This window comes from Protomyctophum bolini (assembly GCF_963924005.1).
Source record: "Protomyctophum bolini genome assembly, chromosome: 5".
Taxonomy (NCBI): Eukaryota; Metazoa; Chordata; class Actinopteri; order Myctophiformes; family Myctophidae; genus Protomyctophum; species Protomyctophum bolini.
The window spans coordinates 48220464-48235016 of NC_137866.1; positions in this window are offsets into that span (position 1 = coordinate 48220464).

Here is a 14553-nt window from a genome sequence, read left to right on the forward strand (position 1 = left end):
GCAGTATTTTGTTACAGGCCAGAAATGTATATAAAAGTATATACGTAACCAAAAAACGAAAATCTTGTGCTGCTGTTTTTGCTTGTAAAATGTGTTATATTGATTTTAAGTAACAACACTATCCTCTAAGAAGCCATGCATCTACCTGCTGTAACTAATAACCTTAATATGTATACTGTAATACTAATACGCACCCATTCACATTTATATAGGTGGCCTTTTATTTTTCTCCTGCAACTGTACTGATAAGACCCAATTATTGAAATCCCAAACATGGAATATACTTGGACCTATACTTGGGCTTGGATATACAGTATGTCACATAATGCCTGTCTCGGGACTGTACCTGCCAGTAGATAGATAGATAGATTTTATTTTGGTTAATAAAAGGAGTACATACAGACCTACAGTACATACATTCATTTCCACTAGTGGTAGGCCTACTAGTGGTACCGAAAAGGTGAAGGCTGAAGCCGAGGCTTATTTCGCCTACCCATGTTTGAACAAGATTCAGAATACACTAAGCAGAGTATAGTGTCAGATTTAGATTCCATGAAAAAAAATAAAGAAATAAAAAAATAAAGAAAAAACTATAAAGTTCTGGCCATAGATTCAGAGAAAAATAAATCTAAGCAGGGCTTAGATTTGGCCTACTGTATATAGTAATAATAATAATAATAGTACTTATTATAATAATAATAATAAGAAGAAGAAGAAGAAGAAAAGGAAGAAGACAAAAACAAAACAAAAACTCAAAACAATAAAACAAATGCAGAGGTATGCAGAGGATAACTCCCCCACAGTCTCGCTGGCTAACTATAGCTAACCACTTTAACCCTTGACGTCCCAATTCTGGTTATGTCATTAGAGGCTAAAAAGAAAAGAGGATTTCTGATCTACAAGCTCACAACATGCCGTGATGTGTTGTGAGCTTCATCAGCTCTGGAAGGGGGGAGTCTATCAGAGAGTGCTATGAATGCAGAATGCACAGCGAGTGAGTTGACAGATAGACACAACACGACGAGACAGCAAAAACCTATTGTAGTTTTACTTTCACCTGCACCAGGTTTAAATAAATCTAACCCAAACAACAACACAATAAGAGTCACATAGGCTACTGTTATTATGATTAACTCGGTTAACTAGGTATACCTTCCAGCGCCCCTGCTAGAAATGACAGACTACTGTTATTATCTGCAGGATCTGCTACATGTTCAGGAAAACCATACAGAAATGAGGCGAGACAGGAATTCAAACTTGAAAGTATATGAGCGTTTTTACTCGAGTAAAGGAGCAAACTCACATGTCTGATCATTGCAATTTTACATAACATACATACACGACGTAAGACATTTGATAAAAGATTATTAGTAATGTGGATATGCTGTATGAATAAACGGGTGGAAGCATTCATAGTGGATTTAGTCTAATACATTCGGACTAGCTAGTCCAGTTCTGCCAGTGCCATCATGATAATTTCACTGAGTGAGTGACAAATATACCCTCTTCTATCTTGAATCCTTTTGCCAGCATCGTCATTCTGTCAGTTGGTTTGTATCGTTTATGTTGTTCTGTAAAAGTGGTGGTATTGTTGTTTGTTGTTTATTTGGTAAATGGTGCATTTATATAGCACCTTTATCCAAGGCGCTTTACATAGATTGTGCATTACATTCACCCATTCATACACCAATTGCCGGCGGAAGCCATGCAAGGCACCAACCAGCACATCGGGAGCAATTTGGGGTTCAGTGTCTTGCTCAAGGACACTTCGAGCCGGGATGCGAACCGCTGACCCATGGATCATTTGGACGACCAGGGGCCTATTTCACGAATCTTGGATTAACTAATCCAGGATATAGGCCAAAGCCAGGCTTTTTAAATCCTGATCTTTACAGCCTGGTTTATTCCGTTCCACTAAAGCAAGTGAGGCTCAGAATTGACGGATTTGGCGAGCCGGGATCAGCAAGCCTGGCTTAATAGACAGTCTGGCTTTTTGTCTCTAGACCCTTTATGTTGATCACAGATTTACTGATCCTTCTTCTTCATTGGGTATTTAGGCAGTTTGCATCCTTAATAGTTGCATTACAGCCCCCTTCTGTATATCTCATTATCTTTACTAATCTATTCAAGACTTACTGATACAAGGACTTAAGCTTCTAAAATAAATACTGCTGCTGTAATTAAAGAGAGAACATACTCTCAATAGTGGATAGACTGAATGATTAACTACCCCAAAAATATAGTTTACATTTTACCACTACTATTAACTTAAAACAGAATTCTTAATATTGTCGCATTGTGATATTTGGCCATAACTCCCTCCTCTGAGGGAGCTACCTTTGGGGAAGGGGGTTGTTGTCCAGACAGGGGCCAGACTGGTGAGGGTCATGGGTTCATGTAGCATGCCAAAATTTGTGCTATTGCCATTGAGAATACATTGGGCGTTTAAGTTAAATAACTCAGAAACTACAAAACATTTCAAAGTAAAAAGTTCCAGCATGTGTCTCCACAGTAAGCTGAATTTTACAAAGTGTGAATGGAGTTTCTAGGTGAAAGTGATTTTTTGAAGTGCCACTATCTGCCTATAAATGTCTCAAATTTGAAAGCACTATATTTCTAAAACTAGGAAACATTTCAAAGATTCCTTTTCAGGCACACATGTCCACCGTAGGATGAACCTAAATAGGTTTGAATGGGGTTTCTAGGTGTAAGTATGTAGGACTATGGGTGAAACGTTATAATGGTAATATGTTGTTAAACAATGAGTAATGGTAATATTTAGTGGTTTTCACTTTTACAAAAAAATAATAATAATATAATAATTCTTCTTAACCGTGCACTTGCACGACAGCAAACCTATTCATGGGGAACATTCACCAAAAGCAGCTGATCTACAAGCTCACAAGCTGTCATGATGTTGTGCAGCCTATATATTTTGGTTATTTGATTTTATAGTGCTTAAATTAGTCCTTTAATGCAGACCGATACAAATAAGGCAACATAAACCCATAATAATTGAATAAATCTGGAAAACATCATTGGTTTGTGATCAGTTTGACTGCTTAATGAACAGTAAAGACATCAGGATTAGGTTAAACCTGGCTGTTAGCCTGGTCCGGAGCAGGCTAAGTCCAAAGCATAAGTTTCCATGGTAACTAATGTAGCATCACTTTCATGAAACCGAATCAAGCCTCAACATATCCAGGTTAACTGGTTAAGTTAATCTGGCAAGATCAACCAGCTTTCATGAAACCGGTTAAGCACTGATCCAGGATATATTAAGCCAGGATATGTGTTAAAGCCCGGCTTAATCTCTAATCCAAGTTTCGTGAAATAGGCCCCTGCTCTACCTCCTGAGCCACAGCCGCCCTGTTTGTGTGTGCCTCGACAGAGCGGGCGGTAGAGTTTCTGCTATCTGCACGCTGGTGGTGGTGGGCCCGTCTTGGCCAAATTCACACGGAAATTACCGGGCCGTTTCCTGGTGCTGGGGGTATGCAAGGCAATGAAGGCATTGCCTAGCAACCGGGCCAGTTGATTTTCTGCTAACCCGTTTCATATCAATAAAGTACATTGATTGACGGAGAATTCCAACAAAGGCAGACAATGTTTGGATTTTAATTGACGGAAGACTGTCAAAGGCAGCTAAATTGATGTATTAGATTTGTCAAGGACAATGCAGAGAACATTGGACCAGGCTACAATAACACGAGACATGTGTTGCGTGTCGTTTTGGCACTGTGGGCAGGTGCCAAATCGAGCTGGAAAGAAAAATTTGCATCTCCGTGAAGCTTGTCAACACACTGAAGCACAATGTACTGTAAAAGATGGCTGTGACATGGCCTATATTACTGTGTTTTATCATGTCCAGAGTCTCAACACAAGTTACACAACCATCTATTATGATATTTTACAGCACTGTGTGCTTCCGTACATCTCTCTTCATGGGGACCTTAGGAGGTATGTGTGTGTGTGTGTGTGTGTGTGTGTGTGTGTGTGTGTGTGTGTGCGCTCGCTCGTGCGTGTGTGTGTGTGTGTGTGTGTCAGTTTCTGCATATCTGCACGCTGACACACACACCTTCAACTGCAACACCAGAACAGGTAAGAGAATGCACTGCACACACTCAAAGTGAGTTTGAAAACGAGACACGGCAGCAAGATTTGTGAACATATATCTTTTGACCTCTCATTTTGTGTGTCCGTGGCAAACAGAATGTTGACAAAAAGTGTCGGCTGATTTCACCCTGTGATTCTCTCTCCGATGTCTATTATGTCTATACTTTGCTTTGGAACTCCCTGCCCTTGTCTGTTAGTATGTCTATACTTTGCTTTGGAACTCCCTGCCCTTGTCTGTTAGGCTATAGCAGAGTTAAAACACTTTTAAAAACATTTCTATGTCAAGGTGTTTTTCCTAATATGTTTTTTTTTCAATTGTTTTTGATTCTTGATGTTTTGTTGTTTTGATGTCCTTTATGATTGCTGTTTATAACCTGTCTTTAAAGCACGTTGTAACTATATGTTTGCTATATTAAAACCCATTCTGGGCGGGAACCCCTTTTGGTGTTCTGTACAGTATGTACAGTATTCAAAAATTACGAAAATCTTATGCTGCTATAGAAATATTTGAAGTTTTTCAGGATTTTAAAGGCATTTTTTTAAAGTTGGCCTGAGTCCAAAAGTAATAATTACTTCATGAATTAATTATTTAATTGGCCATACCAGCACACTGTCACACACACACACACACACGCACACACACACGTTCTGCTATGTTTAGAATGTTGTCAGGTGAGTGAACCTCCCAGGCTCCTCCCACATTTTTGCATCACAATTTGCGTCTTCACTTTTCTGTCCTCGGTGCAGCAATTGAGCTTCAGGTTCATCAGGTTCAGGTTCATGTATTTGTTTTGTCCCCGTGGGGCGATTTGGTTTACAGCAATTGGCATAACACAGGCAGGTAACATGAAACACACAAACACAGTAAAAAGGCACATAGTAGCCTACACATGTAAAAACAATAAAACAGGATGGCATTTGATTATTCAAACCTATATTATGGTTTCGGGATGTAACTGATACACAATGTATATATATATATATATATATATATATATATATATATATATATATATGTGTGTGTGTGTGTGTGTGTGTGTGTGTGTGTGTGTGTGTGTGCGTTTGTGCGCGTGCTATTTTTGAGCGGTGCAGTCACTCCAAAGAACAGCAATGTCCGTCCCTGTGTGCTATGTCCCTATATAATGTATGTTTAGCCTGGTACCAACAGGTGCCAAACTGTTGCCTGCTAATTACTATGTGAGGGAGGGAGGGATGGATAGAGAATACTACTCTATTTCATGTGAGAGAGAGGGTGTTATTGTCTGCTAATTCCCCCACACGGTATAACTCTGTAATTTCTTGACCGATTCGGATGTGGGGGGGGCGCCTTGCCGGGAACCGGGCCTTCACCCTGGGCGCGTTCCTATATGGGTCTGGAAGTTCCCAGGGACCCCCCACACAGAGTTGCACCACTCAGTTCACACGGGTGTGTTTTTTTTGTGTGTGTGTGTTTTGCATTGTATAAATTAATGTTTTCTTTATTTTTTTCCTCCTATGTTTTTTTTCTCCTTTCCGGGTTTGTGTGAACCCAAACATTGGCTTGTCATTGGCTGATTACCCCGTAGCGATGATTTGAATGGCCGAGCAAAGTACATATTGAAGCTAAAGGCTCATACATAGTCTGGATTTTCGGTGCGGTTGGGTGACAACTGAACTACAACATGACGTCACTAGCCGCGGTGAAGAGCAAACCACCGCCACCGCTCCAGCCCTTCTCTCTGTTTTTACTCACCACCGCTCAACGTTATTTCAGCTCCGGTGGTCAGCTCACCACCGAAAAACTAGACTATGAATAGGCCTTAAAAGTGAGGGCATAAAAGTGAAGACGGAAAAGTGAGGACGCAAATTGTGATTGGCCCGGGGTGAATGGCCAGAATGATGTTTGATGATGAAGAGCGCCCCTCAAAAGTTCACACGGGCATGTGATTGTTTTTTCTTTTCAACTTTACTCTGTACAGGATTTAGGGGCCTCGAGATTTCATGGTGAAAAAACATCAGTGTTCTACCCTCTGAAAATACCGATAGGAGGGATGTGACCAGCATCAGGTCCGGCTCATACTGTGCCACTCAGACTAGTGACACGCCCTGAAACGAGAGACAGACCTTTTAGTCTGATGCGATGGATGGTTGATTGATTGTTCAGTTCTGTTCCCGCGTGCTGTTTGTAAAATGAGAGAGCAAGGAGAGCCCTGCAGTGTCCCGGGGGCGGGGCGGACGTGGAACAACAACCGGCCGGACCGTGTGACATCCGATGGGGGACGCCGACGCCAATGAGCGACGACCCAGAGCTCCTCCCCCTGGTGGGGGAGGAGGGGCTTGGAGAACGGAAGGAGCTTCGTGGTCAGACGGTATCTCTCAGTGGGGATGCAGCGGAGCCAGCAGCGGACGACACTACCGAAGACCAGAGGAGGGCCATTCTGTGTGGTGCCAGTGACCAGGAGACCGAGCCACGGGGAACTCCTAGTCCACCAGCTACACCTTCGTCCCCCAAAAGCTCATGTTCCCCTAACGAGAGGCCCCCGCCTGTTCCTCCAGCCAAGATCCAGGGCACCAGGGCACCCGGCTTGAAGCGTAGCGACCCCTCCCAGAGTGGAATCGGTGGTGTCAAGCAGCTTAGTAAGGTGAGCAGTAGCATTCTGAAACCTGTTGCTCCCCAACAGAAAGAAACTGAGACTCGGAGGTCCTCTCCAAAAGATGTCCATCCAAAGATCACCCCCAGCTATGTCCGGACCAAGGGCCAGGTCACAGAAGCCCCACTTGAGGCCTCTAAGCTGCCCTCTTGCCCCGGCAGTCCCCCAGCTCATAAAGAACCAAACGTCGGCTCCGCTCAGCTCAAAGCCCCGCATGTACTCTCCTCCGACCGGCAAGAGATGCAGAAGACAGGCTATTACCCGGCAGGCATATCCGTGGCTGGCACGAAGGCTGCACACAGCACTGTCCCTCGGAAAAGTAGTGAAAAATCGGAGAGCTTCCATGGAGAACTGTCAGAGAAATATCTACAGGAGGTAAGACAAGTATTGATGATTTTGTGTATGGTCATAATCGTCATGTAATTTAACCGTGTTACCATTTTGTTTCAGTTTCCCTCGTTAGACAGCCAACGGCTTTTCACAGTGTCGTATGGTTCACATAGTTTCATTCGCTGAACATGTATTATGTTCAGTGTGTCGCAGTGATCATTTGTGACGTTACTGTTCTTCAACAGCACCCTTCTCGAGATGCATGTGGTCACCTTCACTCCTCCAGGGCCCTCAGGCCTACGCTGGGTCTGGGGGCTGTCAGCAGACAGACCTCAACCAAGTCTAGGGTACCTCAGACGGCCTTCGACCAGTCGGACCTGCAGGCAGCTGCAGTGTCCACCCACGGCTACCAGGACCTGCCAGGTGGGTAACAAGTGGGTAACCCCGTTTCTGTTTTCCTCCCAGAATTTTCCCCAGTGAGGGGTGGGTGAGGCTGGACAGCAGACGGCTGGACTTTGAATTCCTCTAACTATACACTTTCATGACAGCAGACAGCCTACAAGTACAAATATAATTTATGAAAAGCTACTACAGTGAAGTCTGTTCACAGAAGTTGTTTGAACTAAATAATACTAAATTGTTTATAGGGTCAATATAAGTAAAATAATATAGCCTTCCCACAGGAGTATCTTTTTATATTTTTCCAAAAAGAATACAAACAGCCAATAGCATATTACAAAGTTATCCCCCTCACTGGTGAAAATTCCGGGAGGAAAAACGGGCAAGCACCGGGGTGAGGTGTCCAGTATTCGCCAGGTGAGATGGCTGCCCGCTGTCTGAATGGCACATTTCTACTTCTCAGTCCAAACACAATTCACAATTGTTTGAGCGTGCTTTGTTTAATTTGTTATTCAGTGATCATTAGAAGAGGAAAAATAAAGTTATCTGGGAATAATTAATTTTATTCCTTATAGCCTTGTCCTACGTCATTGTCTGCAGGGGGGAAAGTGGGCTGGGGCGGTCCGGAGCTCCGACCCGGTATTTATCTGTCCTATAGCGTCATTATCTGTTTTGCAAAAAAGAAGAAGAAAAAGAATGCATGTCCTTTTCTACTACACAGTCAAATCCGGGGAGTTAAATTATCTCGAATGGATTTTTTTGGCGTGTACTGAAGACACGAGAATGACGAGAGCTTATTCTTCCATACTGTACATACTGTACATACATACTGTACTCCCATGTCATTACCAAGCCAGTGTTTTCTGAACGAGTGGTCAAGCTATTGTGGGAAATGGTCTGTGTGCGCGCAAGCGCTTTCTCATTTCCAGTAGAGTAGAGTAGATCATACTGTATGTTACTTATTGGATTATTATGATTACCCAAATGATTTCAGTCACAGCTTAGTCACAGTGATTAGGCCTCCACAGTGTTCACCGTATAGTTAACTCAGGCAGGTATCCAAACTGGTTTAGTCTGTATCCAAACTGGGGAGGTGAATGTGTCAAATTAATACCACAGGTCGTTTCGAGGAAGCAATCTTGATTGGTTGAAACAGCCTTCTAGCCGTGGGTTAAACCAGCACCATTCATCACCTAATCAAAACAAATAATTCAGCTGCTCTGTTCTCCCAGAGCGCTAGCAAACTCGGTGGCTAGGCTAGCTAGTTTCTTGGGACATTTGTGGTCGTAGTGACTACATCTGTCATTGTTTTATTTTTTCTTCGTTTTTAGGGTAACTGTTGTATAATTGCAATATTACACTCACTTCAGTGATGCTTGCGGAACTCGACTTCGTCTCGTTCCTGACCGCATCACTGTCGTGGCAATAATCACGTTAACCCACACCCTCTCGTGTAATATTGCTTAAGTGGAAGTCAGATGGCTGGACTTTAAAGATCAGTATAGCATTATGTCAGGAGTTTCATAGGGGGTTTATCTCATGCCTCTTCTCATATTATCTTTTAAGCAGATCACAGACGGTCAGGATCACAGACCACCCCCAAGGCCCCCGTGATCAAACCAGTGTCACCGACCACCCACAAGGCCCCCGTGGTGATCAAACCAGGGTCACCGACCACCCACAAGGCCCCCGTGATCAAACCAGGGTCACCGACCACCCCCAAGGCCCCCTTGGTGATCAAACCAGGGTCACCGACCACCCACAAGGCCCCCGTGGTGATCAAACCAGGGTCACCGACCACCCACAAAGCCCCTGTGATCAAACCAAGGTCACCGACCACCCACAAGGCCCCCTTGGTGATCAAACCAGGGTCACCGACCACCCACAAGGCCCCCTTGGTGATCAAACCAGGGTCACCGACCACCCACAAGGCCCCCTTGGTGATCAAACCAGGGTCACCGACCACCCACAAGGCCCCCGTGGTGATCAAACCAGGGTCACCGACCACCCCCAAGGCCCCCTTGGTGATCAAACCAGGGTCACCGACCACCCACAAGGCCCCCGTGATCAAACCAGGGTCACCGACCAGCCACAAGGCCCCCGTGGTGATCAAACCAGGGTCACCGACCACCCACAAGGCCCCCGTGGTGATGAAACCAAGGTCACCGACCACCCACAAGGCCCCCTTGGTGATGAAACCAAGGTCACCGACCACCCACAAGGCCCCCTTGGTGATGAAACCAGGGTCACCGACCACCCACAAGGCCCCCGTGATCAAACCGGGCCAGTCTGGACTTCGAGCCACAGGCTTCTCTGCCCTGCCACCTGCCCGCCTGGCTACCTTGGGTGCCTCCGTCTCTTCTGGGTCCAACGACAGCACCAATAGTGATCCCTGCCGACCCTGTCAGTGTGAGTATACAGCGCCAATAGTGATCCCTGCCGACCCTGTCAGTATACAGCACCAATAGTGATCCCTGCCGACCCTGTCAGTGTGATTATACAGCGCCAATAGTGATCCCTGCCGACCCTGTCAGTGTGAGTATACACAGCACCAATAGTGATCCCTGATGACCCTGTCAGTGTGAGTATACACAGCACCAATAGTGATCCCTGCCGGCCCTGTCAGTGTGAGTATACAGTGCCAATAGTGATCCCTGATTACCCTCTCGGTGCTTCACAGGAACACAAATGTTGTATCAAACCATGTGACTTCTATTGGAAATGCATTGGGGCGGCCATGACACTTACACCTTGCTTACATCTACCATGCAACATTGTTGTATGCTAGATGTATAGGTGTAATTGAGGCCTTAGCCGTGCGTATATGTATTTGATTTTTGTTCAAGGGGCGGTTACCAAAAGATTCAAATGGACTCTATTGGTTAGATTAGGTCAATTGAGATTTTTGAGGGGGGCCAAAAAAAATCACATTGCGTTGTTATATCAAGCAGGCAATGCCAGTTGTAGGACTCAGGTGGTCCTATATATGCATGATTATAATGCTCCATTTTTATTTTACTTTTTTGCGATGAAAATGCTTCAATCTGGTGCACTTTGAGATAAAAAATGAAGAGGCTAGATCTATAAAGAACTACACACATCATATTAGATTATTATCATCTTTACAGCAACAAAACATTGGACAGGGCAGGGGTGGGAAATTTTGATGATGGAGAGGGCCACTATATTTCAAACTCACTCCAGAGGGTCACAATGCATATAGTAAAAAATAGCTGATCTACAAGGTCAAAACGTGTCGCAGTGTGACGCATTTTGAGCTTGTATGTTATGATCACTTTATGATTATGAACTGAAATGAAAATATTGGACATAAAAAAGACAGTAGTCTAAAAACAGTACTAGTCATTAAGCTATATTAATATAGACTGAAGTAATTAAAGCGGGTCATGTTTGCATGCATGTTTGGAATTGTAACAGCTGAAATCAATAACATATCAGTATTCTGATATTAACCTGCAGACCGCATTAAGTGCGTCTGTGCTCAGAGAATACATTCTTCAGCGTGTCCACAATAGTCCACGGTCCACAGCCCACTTTGCCACTCTCTCTGATCCACTGCATCAATAGCACCCCCCCCCCCATGGCAGACAGTCATGTCGGACGCATACATTCAGTTGATCCGAATTAACATGTGTTAAATCCCTGTGCCTCAGGAATGTCATACTTCCTGTTCTTTCCAGATGGGAGATGGCCATGTTAGATGTTCCTTGCATGCCTGCAGAATACTTTTTTGTTTGTTTATACAGCATGCATGTTTCGAGTTGTTATAACTAGTGCTGCTATAGGGAATATCACTGCCAAATATCACTGGAAAACCAATCCAGCACAAAAGGTAGTTTTATATTTTATTATTGACATAAATAAAAAAAATAAAAAAACTTTATTATTTCTTCTGTTTATTTAGGGTTCAAGGAGGTCGGTTTGAGGGGTCAAGTACCCCCTTTGACCCCTCGTGGCGCCGGGCCTGGTTAGACCTACAACCAATCAGAGCACTGAGAGCAGCGCAGCCCCCTTGACTGTCCCTCTATCGCGCGGGACTAGTAGTACCCGACGGTGTAAAATAAGCTCTCCCTAAAAAAACATCGTCTCCTATATACGGACAGTCGAACACAATATCAGCCTATGGTCTCCCCTCGGAGACACAACAGCTACCCTAAAAAAAAACCCCACTTCAACGCAATTTAATTGTAACTAAGATATTCGATAGAAATTCATAATGTTTCATTATCACATTTAACCAGTACGAGCACAAATGTCCCGTTTACTGCTGCTATGGTGGCATCCATCTTTGTTGTGAAAAAGGAACAAATCTCTTGCATTGTCCTGCCCCATATTTGCATACTGGGCCCTTGTTGGTTATAGCCTGGTTCCAGACGAATCTGGTTGGCCCTCCACCACTTCGGTAGCCTGGTAAACCTATCCCCCTTGCTAGACAAAAATGTTATTCTCACTCTATCGCAGAGTGAATGAAATGTAATGATTTCAAGGGGGAGGGGTTTACCAGGCTACCACTTCGGGCGACCGTGAACTCCTCCCACAATTGAGAGGGCCAGACTCAATGGGCTCCATTTTCGTCACCGCACTAAACCCCTTATCCCTAAACTTCTTTGCCTTTTTTACTATTTGTAAAAACATTTTTGAATAGTTCAACTAAGCCAATCTACATTGACACGTTGTGAGTTTGTAGACTGGCCATTTTAACTATTCAAAAATGTTTTGCGAAATAGTAAAAAAAAAAAGAAGGCAAAGAAGTTTAGGGATATGGGGTTTATAGCGGTGACGAAAATGGAGCCCAATCTGCCTGGGGCAGTGGGGGTAATATTCATTGATGGCAGATGAAGGCTGGGTATACGCAAGGCTGGGTCAGATTACCCATTTACAAATCATTGCTTTCTCCTTTTGTCAGAGACAAGACTATAATACACTGTGAAATGATGATGTTCCTGTGCATATGCAATACTTAACATACAGCACGTACAGTATGTGGTAACAAGACTACTCGCCCAGTTTCTGTTTTCCTCCCAGAATTTTCCCCAGTGAGGGGTGGGAGAGGGCTGGACAGCAGACGGCTGGACATAGAATTTCTCTAACTATAAACTTTCATGACAGCAGACAGCCTAAGTAACAAATATAATTTATGAAAAGCTACTACAGAGAAGTCTGTTCACAGAAGTTGTTGTAGGATATGTGGGGATTATCTGACGAGGTACCATTTGAGTGGGCAAAACCTTACATATACTAAATAATACTAAATTGTTTATAGGTTCAATATAAGTCAAATAATATAGCCTTTCCACAGGAGTATCTTTTTATATTTTTCCAAAAAGAATACAAACAGCCAATAGCATTATTACAAAGTTATCCCCCTCACTGGGGAAAATTCCGGGAGGAAAAAAACGGGCAAGCACCGGGGCGAGTAGTCCAGTATTCCAGTATGTGCTGTATGTTAATTTGACAGGAAAATGTACTTGAAAATGTAAATGTAACACGTGAATATAAAAACGAAAATAACACATCTAGCTATGTATGTATACAGTACATCACTCTCTCTCTCTGTTGTGTGCACTATATACTATATGTAAGTCTGTCAAGATGATGACTGACTATGCCTATACGTTTCCATGGTCTCCCCTCCTGTAGTTCGTGGGTCATCTGCGACGGGCCGCCATGCTGCTGCGGCGGGGCGCGGTGCTGCTCGGACTGAAAGAACACAGGAGACTGTGTCCCAGGTGAAGAAGGCCTCTATAGACTCGAGTTCTTTGCCATCACAATTAATTTACGCATTTATCAGACGCTCTTATAATCCAGAGTGATTTACAGTAAAAAAGGCCTATTCATATATAGTCTGGATTTTCGGTGCAGGCGAGCTGACCACCGCGACCGCCGCGAAATAACGTCGAGCGGTGGTGAGTAAAAACAGAGAGAAGGGCTGGGAGCGGTGGCGGTGGTTTTGCTCTTCACCGCGGCTCAGTGACGTCATGTTGTAGTTCCAGCTCCAGCCCTTCTCTCTGTTTTTACTCACCACCCCTCAACGTTATTTCAGCTCCAGTGGTCAGCTCACCACCGGAGTGGTGGTCACCTCACCACCGAAAATACAGACTATGTATGAGCCTTAAGCAAGAACAACACATGGTGATACATCAAATACATAGAAATGGTCATCTAGAATCATGAGTAAGCTATCCGTCTAACAGTAGAATATCTATGTACAATGAAACTACTATGTCTCCATAAAATGCTATCAAAGTAAAATAAATTAAGTTTAGCCTTTGCATAATATGACTGTAAGGCTGTCGAGGCTAGGGCAAGTGCTATACGGGCTAAGATGGAGTCTGAAGAGGTGAGTTTTCAGACTACGGTGGAAGATTGGGAGTGAGTCTGCACTCTGCAGTTCTGATATGGGAAGTTCATTCCATAGTTTGGTTGCTTTGAAGGCCAGCATCAGTGTTTTGTACACTTTGTACCGGGAGCCAATGGAGGGCGCGGAGAAGCGGGGAGACATGTGATAATTTTGGCTAGTTGAAGACCAAGCAAGCTGCGGTGTTCTGGATCAATTGGAGAGGATTATGTATGCGTAAAACTAACCCATGGCTCCCGACATGTGTGGCAGGTTATAACTAACCCGTGGCAGGTTAACCCATTCTGGGCGGGAACCCCTTTTGGTGTTTTATGTTATACTTTAGCTATTGAAAAATATCAGATCTATACAAGCTCATAGCGCCGTCTTATAAAAAAAAATCTTTGCTTCTGAGGGGTCCCTGGAACACCATATTTTCAGATGGGCGTCGGTGGCCAATTACAGATAATGTTTGGGGTCCTTGACATGAAATATTGAGCACCACTGATTCAGAAAACTATCAGGATTTAGAAGACATTTTTTTAATTTCGACGTCAGGCCTAAATGGGTTAAATGATTAAATCTAACCCGTGGCTTTCCTGTGAGGTTTAAGGTTGGGTTTTTTTTCTTTTGGGGTTGGGTGTCAGAATCATGACTGTAGGACTGTCTGCATGTCGGACCAAACAAAAACCCTCCTCTGTGAGGTCACTGCAATCTCTGCCT